General features: G+C 38.7%; 1 protein-coding gene across 1 annotated transcript in view; it reads left to right on the forward strand.

Moving 5' to 3' along the window:
- Positions 1–20,634, forward strand: part of Ppfibp1 (PPFIA binding protein 1) — a 224,170-nt gene that overhangs the window by 114,676 nt on the left and 88,860 nt on the right. Inside the window, 1 exon segment of the mRNA XM_047548085.1 lies at positions 10,754–10,821. The gene's annotated coding sequence lies outside the window, so the exon portion shown is untranslated.

Genomic DNA, 20,634 nt, shown 5'->3' on the forward strand with positions numbered 1-20,634 from the left:
GAGAACGTTGCCTGCGAAGGCTGCCCTGCCCAGGCGGCGAGTTGTTTGGATCCAGCAACCGCCTGAGCAACGGGGAGGGGACTGCCCGGAGGAGGTGGAGGTACGCAGTGAGTGGCTTGGTCTCCAAGCGCCCACACAGAGCACCGGGTGGCTGTCTGGAGGAAGAGACAAGCGACGGGTCACTGGGGCTTGGAACATATGTACGAGGCTCCAAGTGACTGGTCAGAGGGCGGGTCTCATAGCCAGGCGATTAGGTGCATAGCAAGGTCCGGTCCAGGGACCTAGGCACCTTTTCTTGAATGAACTACACAGAGACAAGCTGAGGGGCGAAGTGAAGGTTCCAGGACTTCGGGCAGCTTCTCTAAGAAGGGACAACCTAAGGAGACTCGTCGACGAAGGGTGAGGCTCCCAGGCCCAGGAGAGCTACACAGAGACCAGCTGAGGGGTGGAGCGAAGGTTCCAGGACTTCTGGCAGCTTCTCTGAGGAGGGGCCACCTAAGGAGACTCGTCTGCAAAGGGCAGGGCTCCCAAGCCCAGGAGGTAGGTCCAGGCCCCTGGAAACGTTGCTTGGGAAGGCTGCCCTGCCCAGGCGGTAGTTGTGGACTGAGGGGAACCTCTAGGAGGGGAACGGACTAGTGAGACCTCCCCACCGGGTGGGTCTTCCCCGCCGAGTGAGGTTTTCCCACAAAGACGGTAAAACCAGAGACACAGGCCCAAACAGGCATTGCCTCAGCCCGCAGTCTAGTTCCCCTTTGGATGACCATTGGTCAACAAGTAGAGGCACCTCTGCCCTCTAGCAGGGAATATACCCCACCTGAAGACCACCACCCCTAGAGAGGCAGCTACCTAGGGGAACACCGAAGTATCAACTTCCTCTAAGACTTCAGGCTACTGAAGGACAAGAGGGGATATACTAGCAATCTTCAGGGACATTATAAGTCAATAGAGGAAATCTGCAACATCTCTGCAGTCCACTGATACCTGAACAATATGAGAAAACAAGGGAAGAAAATGCCTCAAACAAATCTGGATGTTATATCAATAAAATCCAATGACAGCATGGCAGAAGAAATGTCAGAAAGGGAGTTCAGAATGTACATAATCAACATGATAAGGGAAGCAAACGATGAAATGAAAGAGCAAATGCAGGCATTGAATGAACGCACCAATCGACAGTTAAAAGAGCAAATACAGGAAGCAAAAGACCATTTCAATAAAGAGTTAGAGATATTGAAAAAAAACCAAACAGAAATCCTTGAAATGAAGGAAACAATAAACCAAATTAAGAACTCCATAGAAAGCACAACCAATAGGATAGAACACCTGGAAGACAGAACTTCAGATATTGAAGACAAAATATTTAACCTCGAAAACAAAGTCGAACAAACAGAGAAGATGGTAAGAAATCATGAACAGAATCTCCAAGAACTATGGGATATCATGAAAAGGCCAAATTTGAGAATTATTGGGATTGAGGAAGGCTTAGAGAAACAAACCAAAGGAATGCACAACTTATTCAATGAGATAATTTCAGAAAATTTCCCAAATCTGAAGAACGAAATGGAAAATCAAGTTCAAGAGGCTTACAGGACTCCAAATACACAAAATTACAACAGACCCACACCAAGGCACATTATAATGAAAATACCTAACATACAAAATAAAGACAGAATCTTAAAGGCTGTGAGAGAAAAGAACCAAATTACATTCAGGGGGAAGCCAATACGGATATCAGCAGATTTTTCAATCCAGACCCTAAAAGCTAGAAGGGCCTGGAATAACATTTTTCAAGCCCTAAAAGAAAATGGATGCCAACCAAGAATCTTATACCCAGCAAAACTTACCTTCAGATTTGACGACGAAATAAAATCCTTCCATGATAAACAAAAGCTAAAAGAATATACAAAAAGAAAGCCAGCATTACAGAACATTCTCAGCAAAATATTCCATGAAGAAGATATGAAAAACAAAGAAGCAAACCAGCAAAGGGAGGAGATATCCTAAAGGAACTCTCAAATAAAGAGGAACCAAGTTGTGTCAAAAATAAGCAAATAAATGAATAAAATGAGTCAAATGACCGGGAATACAAATCATATCTCAATAATAACCCTGAATATTAATGGCCTGAATTCATCAATCAAAAGACATAGACTGGCAGATTGGATAAAAAAGAAAGATCCAACAATATGTTGCCTGCAAGAGACTCATCTCTTAGAAAGAGATACCGATAGACTAAAGGTGAAAGGATGGGAAAAAACTTACCATGCACATGGACCCAGCAAAAAAGCTGGGGTATCCATCCTCATTTCAGATAAAGTGGACTTCAAGCCAAAGTTAATCAGAAGGGATAAAGAAGGACATTTCATAATGCTTAAGGGAACCATAAATCAGCAAGACATAACAATCATAAATATCTATGCCCCAAACAGTGGCTCACCCATGTATGTCAAACAAATCCTTCTCAATCTCAGAAACTAAATAGACCACAATACAATAATACTAGGTGATTTTAACACGCCTCTCTCACCACTGGACAGATCTTCCAAACAAAAATTGAACAAAGAAACCATAGATCTCAATAACACAATCAATAATTTAGACTTAACAGACATTTATAGAATATAACATCCAACGAAGAGTGAATACACTTTCTTCTCAGCAGCACATGGATCCTTCTCTAAAATAGACCATATATTATGCCACAAAGCTAATGTTAGCAAATACAAGAAGATAGAGACACTTCCTTGTATTTTATCAGACCATAATGGATTGAAACTAGAAATAAATGAAAGAGCAAAAAACAGAAATTACTCCAACACCTGGAGATTAAACAATATGCTATTATATGAGGAATGGATAACAGAAGATATTAGGAAGGAAATTAAAAAATTCTTACAGGTAAACGAGAACAAAGAAACATCGTATCAAAATCTCTGGGACACTATGAAAGCGGTACTTAGAGGAAGATTTATTTCATGGAGCGCATTTAATAAAAGAAGTAAAACTCAAAAAATAAATGACCTAACACTACAGCTCAAAGCCCTAGAAAAAGAAGAACAGACCAACACCAAAAGTAGTAGAAGACAGGAAATAGTTAAACTGAGAGCTGAAATCAACGAAATTGAAACGAAAGAAACAATACAAAAAATTGACAAAATAAATAGTTGGTTCTTCGAAAAAATAAACAAAATTGATAAACCTTTAGCCACACTAACAAAGAGAAGACGAGAGAAAACCCAAATCACCAAAATTCGGAATGAACAAGGAAATATCACAACAGACACGACTGAAATACAAAACATAATTAGAAGCTATTTTGAAAATCTATATTCCAACAAAATAGAAAATTTCGAAGATATCATCAAGTTTCTAGAGACCTATGAATTGCCTAAACTAAACGAGGAGGACATACACAATTTAAATAGACCAATTTCAAGTAATGAAATAGAAGAAGTCATCAAAAGCCTACCAACAAAGAAAAGTCCAGGACCAGATGGGTTCTCAGCCGAGTTCTACAAAACCTTTAAAGAAGAGCTCATTCCAATACTTTTCAAAGTATTCCATGAAATAGAAGAGGAGGGAACCCTCCCAAACTCATTCTATGAAGCCAATATCACCCTGATACCTAAACCAGACAGAGACACATCGAGGAAAGAAAATTTCAGACCAATATCCTTAATGAACATCGACGCAAAAATTCTCAACAAAATTTTAGCAAATCGCATACAAAAATGTATTAAAAAGATAGTGCACCATGATCAAGTGGGTTTCATCCCAGGGATGCAAGGTTGGTTCAACATCAGGAAATCAATAAATGTAATTCACCATATCAACAGACTTAAAGTCAAGAATCACATGATTATTTCAATAGATGCAGAAAAAGCATTTGATAAAATACAGCACCCCTTCATGCTCAAAACACTAGAAAAAATAGGGATAGTGGGAACGTTCCTTAACATTGTAAAGGCCATCTATGCTAAGCCCATGGCTAATATTATTCTTAATGGTGAAAAACTGAAAGCATTCCCCCTAAAATCTGGAACAAGGCAGGGATGCCCTCTCTCACCACTCCTATTCAATATCGTCCTTGAAACTCTAGCCAGAGCAATTAGACAGACCAAAGAAATTAAAGGGATACGAATTGGAAAAGAAGAACTCAAACTATCCCTATTTGCTGATGATATGATTATATACTTAGAGGAACCAGGAAATTCCACCAGAAAACTCTTAGAACTCATAAGTGAATTCAGTAAAGTAGCAGGATACAAGATCAATGCTCATAAATCCAATGCATTTTTATACATAAGTGATGAATCTTCAGAAAGAGAAATTAGGAAAACTACTCCATTCACAATAGCCTCGAAAAAAATAAAATACTTGGGAATCAATCTCACAAAAGAGGTGAAAGACCTCTACAATGAGAACTACAGAACACTAAAGAAAGAAATTAAGGAACACCTTAGAAGATGGAAAGATCTCCCATGTTCCTGGATAGGCAGAATTAATATTGTCAAAATGGCCATACTACCAAAAGTGCTATACAGATTCAATGCAATTCCAATTAAAATCCCAACGATGTACCTTACAGAAGTAGAACAAGCAATCATGAAATTCATCTGGAAGAATAAGAAACCCAGAATTGCTAAAGCAATCCTTCGCAGGAAAAATGAAGCAGGGGGTATTGCAATACCTGAACTTCAACTGTACTACAAAGCAATAGTAACAAAAACGGCATGGTATTGGTACCAAAATAGACAGGTAGATCAATGGTACAGAATAGAGGACACGGACACAAACCCAAACAAATATAATTTCCTCATACTAGACAAAGGGGCCAAAAATATGCAATGGAGAAAAGATAGCCTCTTCAATAAATGGTGCTGGGAAAATTGGAAATCCATATGCAACAAATGAAAATAAACCCATATCTCTCACCGTGCACAAAACTAAACTCAAAATGGATTAAGGACCTCGGAATCAGACCAGAGACCCTGCATCTTATAGAAGAAAAAGTAGGTCCAGATCTTCAACATGTCGGCTTAGGACCAGACTTTCTCAACAGGACTCCCATAGCACAAGAAATAAAAGCAAGAATCAATAACTGGGATAGATTCAAACTAAAAAGCTTTCTCTCAGCAAAGGAAACTATCAGCAATGTGAAGAAAGAGCCTACAGAGTGGGAGAAAATCTTTGCCAATCATACTTCAGATAGAGCACTAATCTCCAGAATCTATAAAGAACTCAAAAAACTCAACACCAAGACTACAAATGGTCTAAGGAAATGAACAGACACTTCACAGAAGAAGACCTACAAACAATCAACAAACATATGGAAAAATGTTCAACATCTCTAGTAATAAAAGAAATGCAAATCCAAACCACCCTAAGATTCCATCTCACCCCAATCAGAATGGTGATTATCAAGAACACAAGCAACAACAGGTGTTGGCGAGGATGTGGGGAAAAAGGTACACTCATACATTGCTGGTGGGGTTGCAAATTAGTGCAACCACTCTGGAAGGCAGTATGGAGATTCCTTAAAAAACTTGGAATGGAACTACCATTTGACCCAGCTATCCCACTCCTTGGCCTATACCCAAAGGACTTAAAATCAGCACCCTACAGAGATACAGCCACATCAATGTTCATAGCTGCTCAATTCACCATAGCCAGATTGTGGAACCAACCTAGATGCCCTTCAGTTGATGAATGGATAAAGAAACTGTGGCATATATATACAATGGAATATTACTCAGCCATAAAGAATGATAAAATTATGGCATTTGCAAGCAAATGGACGAAATTGGAGAATATCATGCTAAGTGAGATAAGCCAATCTCAAAAAACCAAAGGAAGAATGATCTCGCTGATTAGTGGATGATGATACATAATGGGGCGTGGGAAGGGTTAGTTTTAGGGTTAGAGTGAGGGTTAGGGAGGGGGGGGCAAGAATGGGGGAAGGAAGGACTGTATAGAGGGAAAAGAGGGATGGGAGGGGTGGGGGGAAGGGGAAAAAAATAACAGAATGAATCAACCAACATCACCCTATGTAAACGTATGATTACACAAATGGTATGCCTTTACTCTGTGTACAAACAGAGAAAGAACATGTATCCCATTTTTCACAATAAAAAAAAAAATAAAGTGCAAGAAGTAAAATCAAGAATCAATAAATGGGATGGATTTGAACTAAAAAGCTTCTTCTCAGCAAAGGAAACAATTAATAATGTGAAGAGGGAGCCTACAGAATGGGATATAATCTTTACCATAAGCACCTCAGATAGAGCATTAATCTCCAGGATATATAAATAACTCAATGTAACACCAAAAACCCCCAAGAAATCCAGTCAATGAATGCACTAAGGAACTGAACAAAGACTTCACAGAAGAAGAAATACAGTCAACAAATATATGAAAAAATGTTCAATATTTCTAGAATTAGAGAAATGCAAATCAAAATTACTCTAAGATTTCATTCCAGTCAGACTGGCAATTATCAAAATACAAGCAACAATAAATGTTATTGAGGTTGTGGGGAAATAGGTATACTCATACTTTGCTGGTGGCACTGCAAATTAGTGCAACCATTATTGAAAGCAGTATGGAGATTCCTCAGAAAACTTGGAATGGAACTACCATTTGACCCAACTATCCCACTCCTCAGTTTATACCCAAAGGACTTAAATCAGCATACTGTAGTAACAGGGCCACATCAATGTTTATAGCAGCTCACTCACAATAGCTAAACTATGGAACCAATCTTGGTGCCCTTCAACAGATGAATGGGTAAACAAAATGTGATATACATACATACACACACACACATATTATGGAGTATTACTCTGCCTTAAAATGCAATTATGGCATTTGCCTGTAAATTAATGGAGCTAGATAATACCATGCTAAGCAAAATAAGCCAGTCCCAAGGAACCAAAGGCCTAATGTTTTCTCTGATATGTGGATGCTAACTCACAATAAGGTGAGGGGGATAGGGGGACAGAGGGACGTGAAGGGAGGGGAACAGAAATGAGGGAAGGAAGGAAAGTAGAATGAACCAAACATTATTACTCTGTGTGCATATATGCCTACATGACTGGTGTGATTCTATATCATGTACAACCAAAAGAATGAGAAGTTATACTACATTTATGTATGATGTGTCAAAATGCATTTTGTCATGTTTAACTAATTGGAACAAATTTTAAAATTCAAAATATCCAAAAGGGGTTGACAGAAAAGAGTTCCTCTTACCAACAAATATAATTTCTTATCTTAATGTGTCTTTGCAGAAGTTAATGGATAGCTAAGCCAGTATTACATGTCATATAATATTGATGTTGCCCTTTTCCCACTTAATATAACTAGGAAATAAATTTTAAAAACAACAAAAATAGGCATTGAGTACATGCCACTGCTTATCCAAGAGAACCTAGTAAATTAGAAAATGGTACCCCTTTCCAGGCAAATGCAGCCCCCTGTGCTGAAACGGGCTGAGTTTCAGCATCCACTTACTCAGGGTGAGGCACCTTGTACAGGACATAACCTGCACAGCCACAGTGGTGACCTTGACTGTAGGTCTCCAAATTGAAATAGGTCTTTTCTTCCTATTTAGAAGTAGAAGAATAATAGGTAACTTCAGGAAATCCCTGACAATCCAGTAATTTAGTAATGATAATAAATATGAAAGACTTTCACCATGAAGCTGTAGAAATCATTTTTTGTGTGAATAGGATGACATCCCATATGCATCTTTCAAGCCAGCATAGTTAAATCTATGCTGCTTGTTCAGTGGCTGTCTTATAGTTGAAGATCAGTGTAAGTTACAGTCTAGAACCTCACTAGCTGCTAGCATCTACATTTGGAATGGATCACCTAAAGCCCCGACTGCTGTGGTTTTCTGTGTGGAGGAGGGCCCCTGACTTGCTAGAGAACCCAGCATTCTTTAATTGGACATGTTTGCTCTTGTGGAAATGACTTGAAGTACTTGAGGCCTGGCAGCAGAATAAATGGGAGGAGAACCAGTTCTTGCTAGGCCTAGTCATCCTATAAAAATTTGAATTGAATGTATTAAGCAGTTTCATTGTTGATATAAAACTACTTGTCAATCATGAGGTTGCTTTGACATACATATGTGCCCTCTGCCAGGATCCTAGTATAAACCTCTCTCTCTGCAAAAACACTGAATAAATATTGCTATGATTTTGCTTATTTTAATTTTGTCTTGATTTAGAGACAGTTTTGTTTTCTATTTTCAAATTCAGTGTTGTGTATTAGTTTATTTTCCCGTTTTTTAGATTTGTGGATGTGCCTAAATTTTACTGGGGGGGTGGTGAGGTATAAGAAGGTAGGAAAAACTAGCACATATGCACAGTACTTCAAACTCCAGTGGATACTCTGGAGGTCTTTACTAGATCTGTCAGTAAGAATCTGGAAGCAAGTAATCACTTTATAGATGTTTGTTATGATGCTGAAGTTGCTGAATGTGCTGTATCAAATTGAATCAATATCTTCTTTATGACTAGGGCAAAAGAAGCAGTTGGCTTAATGTTGTCACTGAAGAGAATTTATTGTGGCTAGCAGATTATTGCCTACATGGAACTGGGGATTTCAGGTCAACTGCTCCCTGCAGAGTTCTCTATGCTGTAGTCATTGGCAAGGTTAGGTCCCTCTGAGGGCTATGAAGGAAGGATCTGTTTCATGCCTCACTCTCCTTGGCTGATGGATGGCCATCTTCTCCTTTACATGTTTGTCTCTTGTCCAGGTTTTCCTCTTTTATGAGGATACAAGTTATGTTGGACTAGGGCCCACTACAGTGGTTTCATTTAACCTAAATGATCTCTTTGAATGTTGTTCACAAAAGGTCACTCTCTGGGTACTGGGGTTCAGGACTTTAACATACAAATTTTGGAGGAACACAGTTGAAACCATCCCTCCATCTAGAGATAAGTCTCAATACAGATTAGCCTCAGAAATCTAGCTATACTTCTTTTGGGATCTTCTATGAATCAGAAAAGAAATCTGCAAATGAGTTGAATTTTAACCCTTTGCCAGACCCAACAGAGTATTGGTTCTGCAGTCAACTGTGTTCTTGTTCTTTCTCATTTATTTTATGAATCATTAAGCCCCAAAATGTTATAATGAAAACAAATACAAGACGACTCCTTTTCACTCCAAGTCTGTGGCCTGTAAAATATCTCATACATTCCAAGTTCTGAGGGTTTGAAACATCCTGTTGCTCTGTAGTGTGTTTTTACTTGACACCCTTGTTTGAGTTCCACCATTTCTTGTCTCATTTTCTACATATTGCTTGTTAGCAGAGCAGTTTTGACATTTACAGCTCTTTAATGTTTTGGACTAACTGTCCCAAGATCTTACAACTGCCTTTTCTGGCAGTGATTCTGTTAAAGGATATCTTCCTTTTCTCCTCTGGTACCTTCCCAGCTTTTTGGAAGATCTAGGCATCTGCCAGGACTCTGCAGCACCTGGCTTCTGTCATACTTATATGCCCCATCTGTACTACTACTTTTTTTTTTTTTTTTTTTTTGCGGAGGAGGGCGCTGTGGCAGGGATTGAATCCAGGGGCACTTTACCACTGAGCCACATTCCCAGCCCTTTTTTATTTTGAGACAGGGTCCTACTAAATTGCTTAGGACCTTGCTAAGTTGCTGAGTCTGGTCTTGAGCTTGCGATCCTCCTGCCTCAGGCTCCTGAGTTGCTGAGATTACAGGCATGTGCCACTGTGCCCAGGTTCCATCTGTACTTTTAATCTTGCCCACTCCCTGTTCCCAAGTGTGTCAGGTGTTACTGTGACTGCCTAGTACCTTCTTAGGCTACTGGGTACTGAGATCCAACCCATATGTTGTTTCTTGTTGCCAGAGACCAGGTGGAATGAAACCTTTTCTTCTTTACTAGATAAGTCAAATTTTGCTTCCCCTAAGGTATATGCCAAATTATAAGCATCTGTTAATAAAACCACCCATCCCTGCAGGAAGTAGAATTTTGGGATGATTATAGGTAATGCTCCTCCCCTTTGTCATCATTGTCTACGAGCCCGTATCAGTGTGGAAGGAGACCAAGGGTCAAGGATCCTTTCCATTTGTTGTGAAATACTCTAGTAATCTTTATTATTAAGGCAAAATAGATTATTAAAGCATTTTCATTTAACATGATGCGTATGCATTTTTCTGAAATGGAAGGTCAGTTCTCTATTGCTTCATTACATAGTTAAATCATCTCTCCTTCCCACCTTCATCCAGATTGAATACTTTCTAAACTAGGCTTTCTCCACAGATAGGGATCTTTGGTTAGCTTTGGAGTCCCCCTCTGCTTTTGTCAGTCTCTTTAGGAAAGGCACTTATGGAGGAATTCACATGTAGAACTCAAGTTCCACCTGACCTCTTATTGATAAAAAGGTGGTGTAATTATATCGTGTACAACCAGAGAAATGAAAAGTTGTATTCTATTTGTGTACAATGAATCAAAATGCATTCTGCTTTCATGTGTAACTAAATAGAACAAACAATTTAAAAAAAGGAATTTACTGGATAAGAGTAGGTTTCTCTGTCACCCTTATAAAGAATGGATTGCTTGGTTAAAACTTTTCTACTACCATTTGCTAGCCATCTGCAAGGAAGTGAGCTACATTTTTAATAAAACTAGTATGCAGGAAGAAGATCAACCATTTTACCTGTTTTTTATTTAAAACAGGTTTTTCTCCACAAGTTCTGCCTCTGACTGGTCTCTTTATTTTCAGAGCCTTGAGCTGTTGGTTGTATCGGAGCAGAGGAAGACCTGGGACCCCTTCTGTCCAGAGGAAATCAGGTAACTTGAGATGCTTGGGTAGATTTGAGTAATTCTAGTACTTAGACTTCATCTGACAATCATGTCTGACTTTCCACTCTTGCAAGTCCCAGAGGAGAACAGGGATTCCCACAGAGCTGAGTAACCAGGAAAGGAGCCTCACCTTGCAGCTTCTACCTGGTGACCTAGGTTCTGGCATCTGACCTCTTTGAAAGAAAAAAGCCCAGGGGATTCCTCTCAAAATCCAATTTCTGAATTTTCTTAAATACTCTTTCCAGGAGAAATCTAGCAGAGCCTCGACATGAGGATGTTTTTAATTTTTTTCCTACAGACTTGGAACATCAGGCCCAGCATAATTTTTCAGCCCTTGACATCAGTCCTGTGAGCTTATTTTCCAGGACTTACAAACTGCTCTTGGGTGTAGTCCCATCTGCCTCTGGCCACCAATCTTCTTGGAATAGAGGACAATTGAACTAACTCCTAGTTTCTTCCTTTGGGCTGATAATGACTTCACCCTTCCCATACATTTTCATATAGCTGTTTCTTGGACCCACATCTCAGATCTGTAGCTTCCCAGGTGGCTACTTTATGTCCAATATTTCTTCCTATCCTCTGATAACATGGTTTTACTATAGATTTATACCAAGCAGCTATTCACAATTTCCACTCCCATCATGGTAGGAAGACCCCCTTGCCTAAGACTTGTTTAACTTTTTGCTTATACACCGGAACCTCCAACAAGATGAGAAACCTTGGTAAGCTCTTGAACAGCAGTCATAAGCCTCAACCTTCTCTTGTGCAAGTGAGTCACAGATCTTAGGGGCAGAGGTGGTGGTGGAGGGGAGTTGTTAAAAAGCTATGACATGTTTTACTTCAACAAATAATGGCTATATAACCAAAATCAAAAAATTCCTCCATTTATTTGAAATTAAGTGTTTTGAAGGTTTATGTTCAATAACTCTACAATGACAGCTGCTATGTATTTATTTAAATTAAACAGAAAAAAAGTTCATGTGCTGATTGAAAGGAGGAATTGCTGGTATTTGCTAGCACATATTAGTTAATGGAGTGACTGTTTTACAGTTATTTCATGTAAGTTGTCAATCTGAAAAACCCATCTTGATTTGGTTCATTAACCTAATGAATGAATCATTAATAGGAGAAGCAGTCACACAATACTATTGCTCCTACAGGTAGATCCTTGTAAGGTCTGGGACTTATGGGTCTCAGATCTAGCAGCTCACCACTTCTTCCCATTCTAGATTTTTAAGGCACCATCACATTTTACATCTCTTAAGATCCTGTTATTCTACAGCCACATCAATGTTTATAGCAGTTCAATTCACAATAGCTAGATTGTGGAACCAACCTAAATGCCCTTCAACAGATGAATGGATAAAGAAACTGTGGTATATATATACAATGGAATGTTTTCAGCTATAAATAAAAATAATATTATGGCATTTACAGATAAATAGATGGAATTGGACAATATCATGCTAAGTAAAATAAGCCAATCCCCAAAATCCAAAGGCTGAATGTTTTCTCTGATAAGTGAATGATGGTACATAATGAAGGTGGCGGGGTAAGAGAAGAATGGAGGAACTTTAGATTAGTACAGGGAAATGAGATGGGTGAGGGGATGGGGGCATGAAAGATAGTGGAATGAGACAGACATCATCACCCTATATGCACATGTATGGATATATGAATGGTATGAATCTACATCATGTACAATCATAGAAACAAAAAGTTGTACCCCTTTTGTGTACGATCAATCAAATATAGTCTGTAAAAAAATATATTAAAAAAAAAAGATCAACTCTAACTCCATTTCTCAAATCCGGGGAATTCAGCAAGTTATTTAAAAGATTCCTAAGACTGCATATTTGCAGAAAGATCTTGAGAAGTAGAAAATGGCACTCTGACTTTGGCCGAATGGGTAGAGGGCAAAGATAAACATTAAAAAGACCATAATAATGCATGTAAAGTACATGTCCACACTCAGCAGAGGGGTGGGTGGAACTGGAGGACCAGTTTGTAATAGATTACCAGAATAAAAAGAACTAAATGGATGTGCCTGTGTTTCCTTAAGGAAGGAATTTATGGTATTTACTAGTACAAAGCAATCACTGAAAAGTATGAATAAACATTCCAGTTCCTGCTAGAGGCTTCCCCAGACATCCTGGTGACTTCAGCTGAGACCTAGGCCCTTTCCCCATAGCAGTGACCAAAGATGTGTTCCAGAATAGCAGGATAAATAGGAAGAGTTTGCACAAAAGAAACAATTTGTAAAGGACATTTAACATGTTCATACCTCAGTTTCTTCTTCTGTAAAAAGAGATTAGTAATAATAGGGTTGCTCTGAACCAGTTGGATACTTAGCACTTACAGATAGATACAAGTTATTGTTCTTTTTTTAATTCTCCTTTTCCCTCCTTGTCTTCCTACCCACTTTTCCCCCTTTCCTTTGTCTACCTTTAACCTCATTATTTTGAAGCATAATATATAGAGTAGGATCGTAATTTCTTAAATTCTAGTTATTTCTATACCTCCTTCCCCAAATTTTCAGAGCTCAATTTTAAAAATACACATTACATATCCTACTGATAAACATTTAGGTTGTTTCTAGGTTTTTTGGTTTTCATTTGACTCCCTTCTCTGCCACTTTGAGGCCATGTGACCTCTTCAAGTGGCGTTGACTTTGAAGGCATTTTTTTTAGGTGATGCTTAGGTGGCAGCTGAATTGGTGCAGGTTATGGAGCACGAGGGGGTTAAGCAGAATGTGGGAACCATTCGCTTCAAGAGTGTAATTGTGAAGAGTAATAGTTAGATCTGGAACTTAGAAAGGGTGAAAGGAAAGTGGGAATTTTTTTTGGTTTGGACTGGGATTTTTAGGTCCAGAAGATTTTCATCATGTTCATTGGTTGAGCAGAAGGGAACAGAGGAATGGAAGAGATTGAAGGTATGAAAGTGAGGGAGTACTTGTTTGAAGGTCTAGGTTCTGATCAAGAATAAAAGAACAAGGGCTGAGGGTATAGCCAAGAGGTAAACCATCTGCTTAGCATGCTTGAGGCCTGGGTTCAATCCCTAGCACCCAAAACAAGAAGAATAAAAGAGGCAAGTAGGTTTACACAGGAACTTCAGACAGAGGAGACTTCCTCAGGATAGGCCATGATGTTCTTGGAATGGTGAAATACAGAGTAATCTGCTGAGATTCAGGGTGGGCAGGAATAGGAATAGGTTAGGGGAGGGTTTCATAGGAATTTTTAGAGATAACTATTATGAGAAATGTGGCCAAGAGGGTTCTGATGATGAATAAAAGTATTCTTTCAAGTAACATGTGGTGTCCAGTCAAGATTAGATAGCAGGCATTTGAAGTGGAGCCAACCCAAATTTTCTCTAGCTGTGCTTGGTACAGTTAAATCAAGACACAATACGGAGTTTCATGAGGAAAAATAAATGTTTATATTACTATACTTAGCAGAAAGCAGGAATTGAAGCAGCCTAAGATGAACGTAATTCAAAGACATTCACTGTGGGACTGCATTCTCTGCAAATCCTTGGACTCATGACTTTCCAGTCCATTGACCTCAAATATCAGATACATCAAGCTCTTCCTTATTGGGGCCTTTTCAGTTGCTGCTCTTTCTACCTACAAGATTTTTGCAGATACAAGGCTTTCTCCCTCTCTCCTTCAGTACTTTCGTCAATGGTGCTTGATCATTGAGGCGTTCTCTGATTATTGTATTAGAAATGGTAACTTAGCATTCTCTTTCTGCTCAGAGAGCCAGCACAATGTATATTAAGCCAGACTGTGGCCTCAGACCGGCTTTCTGGCTATGTGACTTGGGTCTCCTCTCTGCATCTCAGTCTTTTTAGCTATAAGGTGGGAATAAATAGTGTGCCAGTAGGGTATTGTGAGTTTCAATGAATTAGTATATGAAAAGTGCTTAAAACAGTACCTGATATACAATAAACCAAATGATACCTGAATCTCCCTTCTTCGTTTTATTATTTTCCCCCAAGTTTTGATCACTTTCCTGTGACCTGTACTTTGAAACTATTGTTTATGGTTTCTTGCCATTGGTATGTAGGCTTCATCAGAGCCACGACTTTACTTTGACTCTTTCTTCTTTTCCTTTTCTATTTTTTTTTTCTTTCCCCCTTCACTGCTATACCCTCATCACTTAGAATAGTGATGCTGTATAATAGATACTCAATAAATTCTGTTCAGTCTGTGATTTAATGAGAGAGGGGTCTGCATGTTTTCAGGAGGCCAAAGGACGAGTTAGGGAAGAAGTTGGGATCTTTCCCTGCATAAGGCTAGATGATCAATGCTTGAGGTCTTGTGGATTACAGCTGCTGACTGCTGCCACAGTGTGGTAGCTGCCAAAAATGTGTGAACGAACAAGTGTGATCGTGTTCCAGTGAAACCTGACCAAAAACAGGCCATAGTTTGTCAACCCTGGAGTTTGGGCATCATTTTACTGATTTGTTTTACTGATCCTCATTGTTCCTGCCTTAAGCCCACTCCCAACTATAGCAATTTATGCTTTTCACTCAGAACTGAATGATAATATAACTTAAAAACATTATATTACCCATTATTACTTGGTTCAGTTCCCATTAAGTATACAAAATTGGCATATGTCTATTAATATGTTAACAGTAAATAACAATGTTAAAAAATATTGTACTTTTAACAGTATAGTTTCTAGTTTCAAGTCGGTTCCCTGTGCTGCCCCTCACCCCAACAGCTGAAAACACTGTACTGATGTTTCTGGCCAGAATCATGTGTAGGCTATAAAAATAAAAGAACCACAAATGTCAGCATTCCACTTAATGTATGGCCAAAAGTGTAAGTAACACTCAACTGAAATAGAAACCAATGGAAATTACCTACAAGACAAATAGTTTAGTTTTTAAAATTATCTTTAAAAGCTTATTCTTTCACAAAACCCTTCCTAACCCAGTTTTTGCCATTTCCCCCAGTCTGGTATGCTGGTGAGATTCTTCCAGTTTTTTAAATATAGTGCGTTCTTTTTTTTTTTTTTTAATATATTTTTTAGTTGTCAATGGACCTTTTTTTTTTAATTTATTAATATGTAGTGCTGAGAATCGAATCCAGTGCCTCACACATGCTAGGCAAGTACTCTACCACTGAGCCACAACTCCAGCTTAAGCATAGTGAGTTCTTGACCACTGTCCATGAATACAAACTATAAAATGTTAACACAAAAGATATAGATTTTATTGCTGTAATTAAGACAAGTGTTGGGGGCTAGGTTTGTAGCTCAGTGGTAGAGCACTTCCTAGCACATGGGAGGCACTGGGTTCAATCCTCAGCACCACATAAAATTACATAAATAAAATAAAGGTATCGTGTCCTTCTATAACTAAAAAAACTTTAAAAAAAGAAAGTGGATGAAAATCGATACTCAAGTATATATGACTACAATTGATGTTAATTTCATACAACCAGAAATGGTTTCTGTGTCACCTTTTGAACTTAACAGTGCATCATTGTCACCAATGCTAGTTTCTGACTTGTCATTTAATTGTTTTCATTATCATATTTGTGTGGGAAGAGAGTAAAGGTGAACCATGCCCCCCAGTTGTTGAGGTCTTCTCAGGTGCTGTGCTGCCCCTTCTCTGTAGTCCGCAGCTGCAGTTTCCAGTCAAAGCATTGTGTATGCCTGTGCCCAAGATACCCAACCAGTGCTTCCTCCAGAGCAGGACTGCATACACTATGTTTGGTGAAGAAAAAGTCTTTTCTTAGTTCTACTTGATTGCGGACTTGATTTCTTTTTGTAAAATTTAATACAAAATAAAATTGAGTGGCCAGAAAAATTATCGTAGCTGAACATCTCAGCAAAGTAAAAAAAAAATGCTTATTCTCAGTTTCTGTACTTATTTCCTAGTAGACCAGTAAAAGTTTGTGGACCAGTACCAGTCCACAGACCACATGCTAGAGAAATATTCTTGATCCAGTGTAAAACAGCCTTTTCTTATACTGGGATGCAAAACATGTTTGTGTACATATTTGCATACGTGTGCTATCTCATTACCAAAATGGCAGCTACTACCCCAAAACAGAGAGCTTTTCTTTTCTTGGTCTGCTTTTGCAGTTTTCTGTCTCCAGTACTTGGCACATGGTAGGCCCTCAGTCAAGAGTTGTTGCATGTGTGCATATGTATATGTACATATGACCAAATCAAAATTTCACAAAATAAGACTTAAACATGATTCCCTGTGAAATAATCTTTTTTGTTTTATATTTTATTTAAATAAATGCTGATTCCATGCTATTAAATATATTTCACAACCTTCTAATCTTAGGGATCTTGACCCATGGTTTATAAAACATTCCTTTAGCAGGTGCTTTAGCAAGTTCCTTTAGCAGCAACTTGTTTCTCTTTTCCTCCTCTCCTGAGTTTGAGTAGCTCTTAATCTACTCCTGCTTTTCTTAGGGTATAAGACTCACGTATTCTACACTGGGCAGTAGTCCAAATAGTCAGAGTAGGGTGGATTTGTGCATCTGTGTAGGGAAATAGGAAACAGAGGAGTCTGTAGGTTTTCTTTTTAAGAGCTAAAAAGAGAAGAATGGAGTTAGGGTTACAGTAGGTAGAACAATTACAAGTTGAAACACGCCCCTGTTACTCCTTCACCTTACTGGGAATCAAGTTTGCAAATTTAGGAATAATGCCATTCTAAAGCAGCATCATGAATTTGGTACATCTTGAGGAGCATGCAATTTCACTTTGTAACATTGTGGGCAGCAAAACTGACACCAGTGATCACATCTATCCCAATTTATCTTCAAAGTTACTGTTGGGCCAGGCGAGGTGGTGCATGCCTATAGTCCCAGCGGCTCCAGAGGCTGAGGTAAGAGGATTGTAAGTTCAGAGCCAGCCTCAGCAAAAGTGAGGTGATAAGCAACTCAGTGAGACTTTGTCTCTAAATAAAATACAACATAGGGCTGGGGATGTGGTTCAATGGTTGAGTGCCCCTGAGTTCAATCCCCAGTACCCGCCCCCCCAAAAAAAAGTTACTGTTGGGAAGGAGGTTTCTGGCTTATGCAGCTAAGAGTTAGTGACACAATTAGCCAAAAGAGGAACTATAGCAACTGGAATAGTGAGGACATCAGTGTGTGTTTGAGGAGCCCCTGTATTTGGTATGTACCACATGAGACAGTGGGATCAGATATCCGATACATGGTCTCTGTTTTCAAGGATTTTACAGCTTAGGCAAGAAGATGGACACTTTAAAAATCAAAGCTCTTGTGGAGATGCTATGAGAGAGGTAGGATCAGCAAAGCTTTGAATGACAGACAGCGTGCCTGAGCTGAGCTGAACCTTGAAAGTACAGTTGACCTTTATCATCTGTGGATTCGATCACCTGCAGATTGAAAATATTCAGGAAAAAAATTACATTTGTACTGAATATGCATAGACTTTTTTCTCGTATTCCCTCTACAATAGAATGGCTATTTACATAGCATTTACATTGTATTAAGTATTATAAAATAATCTAGAGATGACTTAACGTATATGGGAGGTTGTAAATAGGTTATATGCAAATATAGTGCCATTTTATATAAGGTACTTGAGCAGCTGTGGATACCAAGGGACAACTTGTATGTGTCCCAGGACATAGAGGGGTGGTCCAGGCAGAAAAGGAACAGCACAAAGGTAAGAGAGCAGGGTTGTGTTCAGAGAGGGGCACATCACACAGTATGGTGAGAGACTGGCAAGGATGGGTATCCTGTAGGTAGTCTGAAGTGTGGGTTGGAAACTTGTGAGAGAAATCAGGTTGATATTCTTAAATCAAGGCATAATACCCTTTTGATAAATATATACTGAAACAGCAAGAGGCATACTGGGAACAACATGAATCTCTCACTTCTTTAGTGACCTTGGACAAATTCCTAACTTCTCCATGTGGTAGACCAATAGCTTAGATTAGGTAGAAGTGGAGCATTCTTTCCACCTTATCATAATATCATCATTTACTGACATTTAATACACATCAGTTTAAGCAACATCCTTTTATCAAGGAAGCAGAAGATCTTGTCTTATTGTGTGGACCTTTTGGTCAACTCCATCCTGCTTATCATTCCTAAGGTTAACAGCAAAGAACTGAGAGGCTCATTTCCTTTTCCCTTGCTGCTTCATTTGTTTGATTACATACCAGCGTTACCATAGCATCTTTGTGGCTTTTCGTTTTAGTGAACAAAAGAAGTAACTACTATTAATGCACCATCATTACTACTCCTATGCTGTGCCTTCCTTTCAATTCTGAGAGACTCTTCCATTTTGAGAGTGTGTGTATGTAGGTGTGTAGGTGTGTATGTGTGCACGCATTCACACACATGTGTAGATGGCTAAAATAACAAGTATTTTACCATTTGGTTTGTAAATATTTGGGGAGTTCTTTAGTATGATAGAAAAGTTAACTATTTAAGACAGTGTATCATGGTCAAAGGTGTTTGAAAATTCTGTGTTTTAAAATATAGATGAAAAATCTAAACTTTTTATTATGGAAAACCTCAAATATATAAAAATGTAGGTAGAATAATATAATGTACCTCCATGTACTTATTATCCATCTCAACTATTATCAAGACATGACTAATCTTGTTTCATCCATATCTTTACCCTTATTCCTTCTATATTTTAAAGCAAATTCCAGATGTCATATCATTTCATCCCTGAATATTTTGTCACTCATTTCTAGAAACTGACAACTTTAAAAAAGATTATTATGGTAACATTAGCAGTAAACAAATTTAAAATTACAATTTCTTAATTCAAATGCATAGTCTTCAAATTTCTAATGTTGGTATTATACTAGTTTTACAGTTTGACCAGTTTCACACCTGAGTGTGATAAAATTAGTCCTGCCACCATCACCCCAACCTTTTCTGTTTTCACCACTTCCCCTGCTCCTGATTCCCACTTCTTATCCTGTTCTTTTCAGGGCAAATTAATTTTTTCTAAGGATTTTAGAGCAAATTGGGGGTGAAAAGCATTTGAGCTGATAGAAGTGGGGAGTAGAAAATCTGTGATAATAGATACATCACAGAGAACCAGAAAACAAAGGGATCTGTATGTAAGAATCTCTAAAAGGTTGCAGACATAAGGACTTAGTGGTTGAGATTTAAAGGAACTTTTTTTTAGTTAAAACCTAAATTGCTACTTCAGAACTATTGTTTTTGAATCAAAATTAGAAGCAGAGGCATGGGGAAAAGAGTTTAGCCCTTATCTATCTTGTAGCCAGTTCCCACCTCATCTGGGCATGGTTGTTAACCCAAGGAGGAAGGGCTCATCTCTTGCTTGTTAGTACAGTGATTGGGTGCAACCTCTCCAATCTCATGGATTGCTTGGGCAAATACAGACTGATTGAGTAGGTCTAGAGAGGAGCCTAGAAATTTGCATTTCTAACTAGCTCCTAGGTGATCCTCTGTGGGTGCTGGTCCCAAACCACTGATGTAGTAATCCTTCCTGTTCCTCTTTGGTTCTTCAGTTTGTTTTGTTTTGCTGCACTGGGGCCTCTTGCTCACCAGGCAAGTGCTTTAATACTGAGCTACATCCCAGCCTTGGTCCTTTTGCTTTAAGACATTTATCTTTGTACTGTTGCACACTTTGGAGCTCAGTATGCAATTGATTACCCTCCCTGGGTAGCATGTTGGTGGAGGAAAACCTGGTAAGAAGTGTGTAGATAATTTGCATGAAAATATATTTTGTTTCATGGTGACCACATCATAAGGTGGCATTCCACCACCTTCTTCAAATGTATGTGAGCACTTGCTCTTTTTTGGAAGATTTTTTT

Source organism: Sciurus carolinensis, chromosome 4 (genome assembly GCF_902686445.1).
Source record: "Sciurus carolinensis chromosome 4, mSciCar1.2, whole genome shotgun sequence".
Classification (NCBI taxonomy): domain Eukaryota; kingdom Metazoa; phylum Chordata; class Mammalia; order Rodentia; family Sciuridae; genus Sciurus; species Sciurus carolinensis.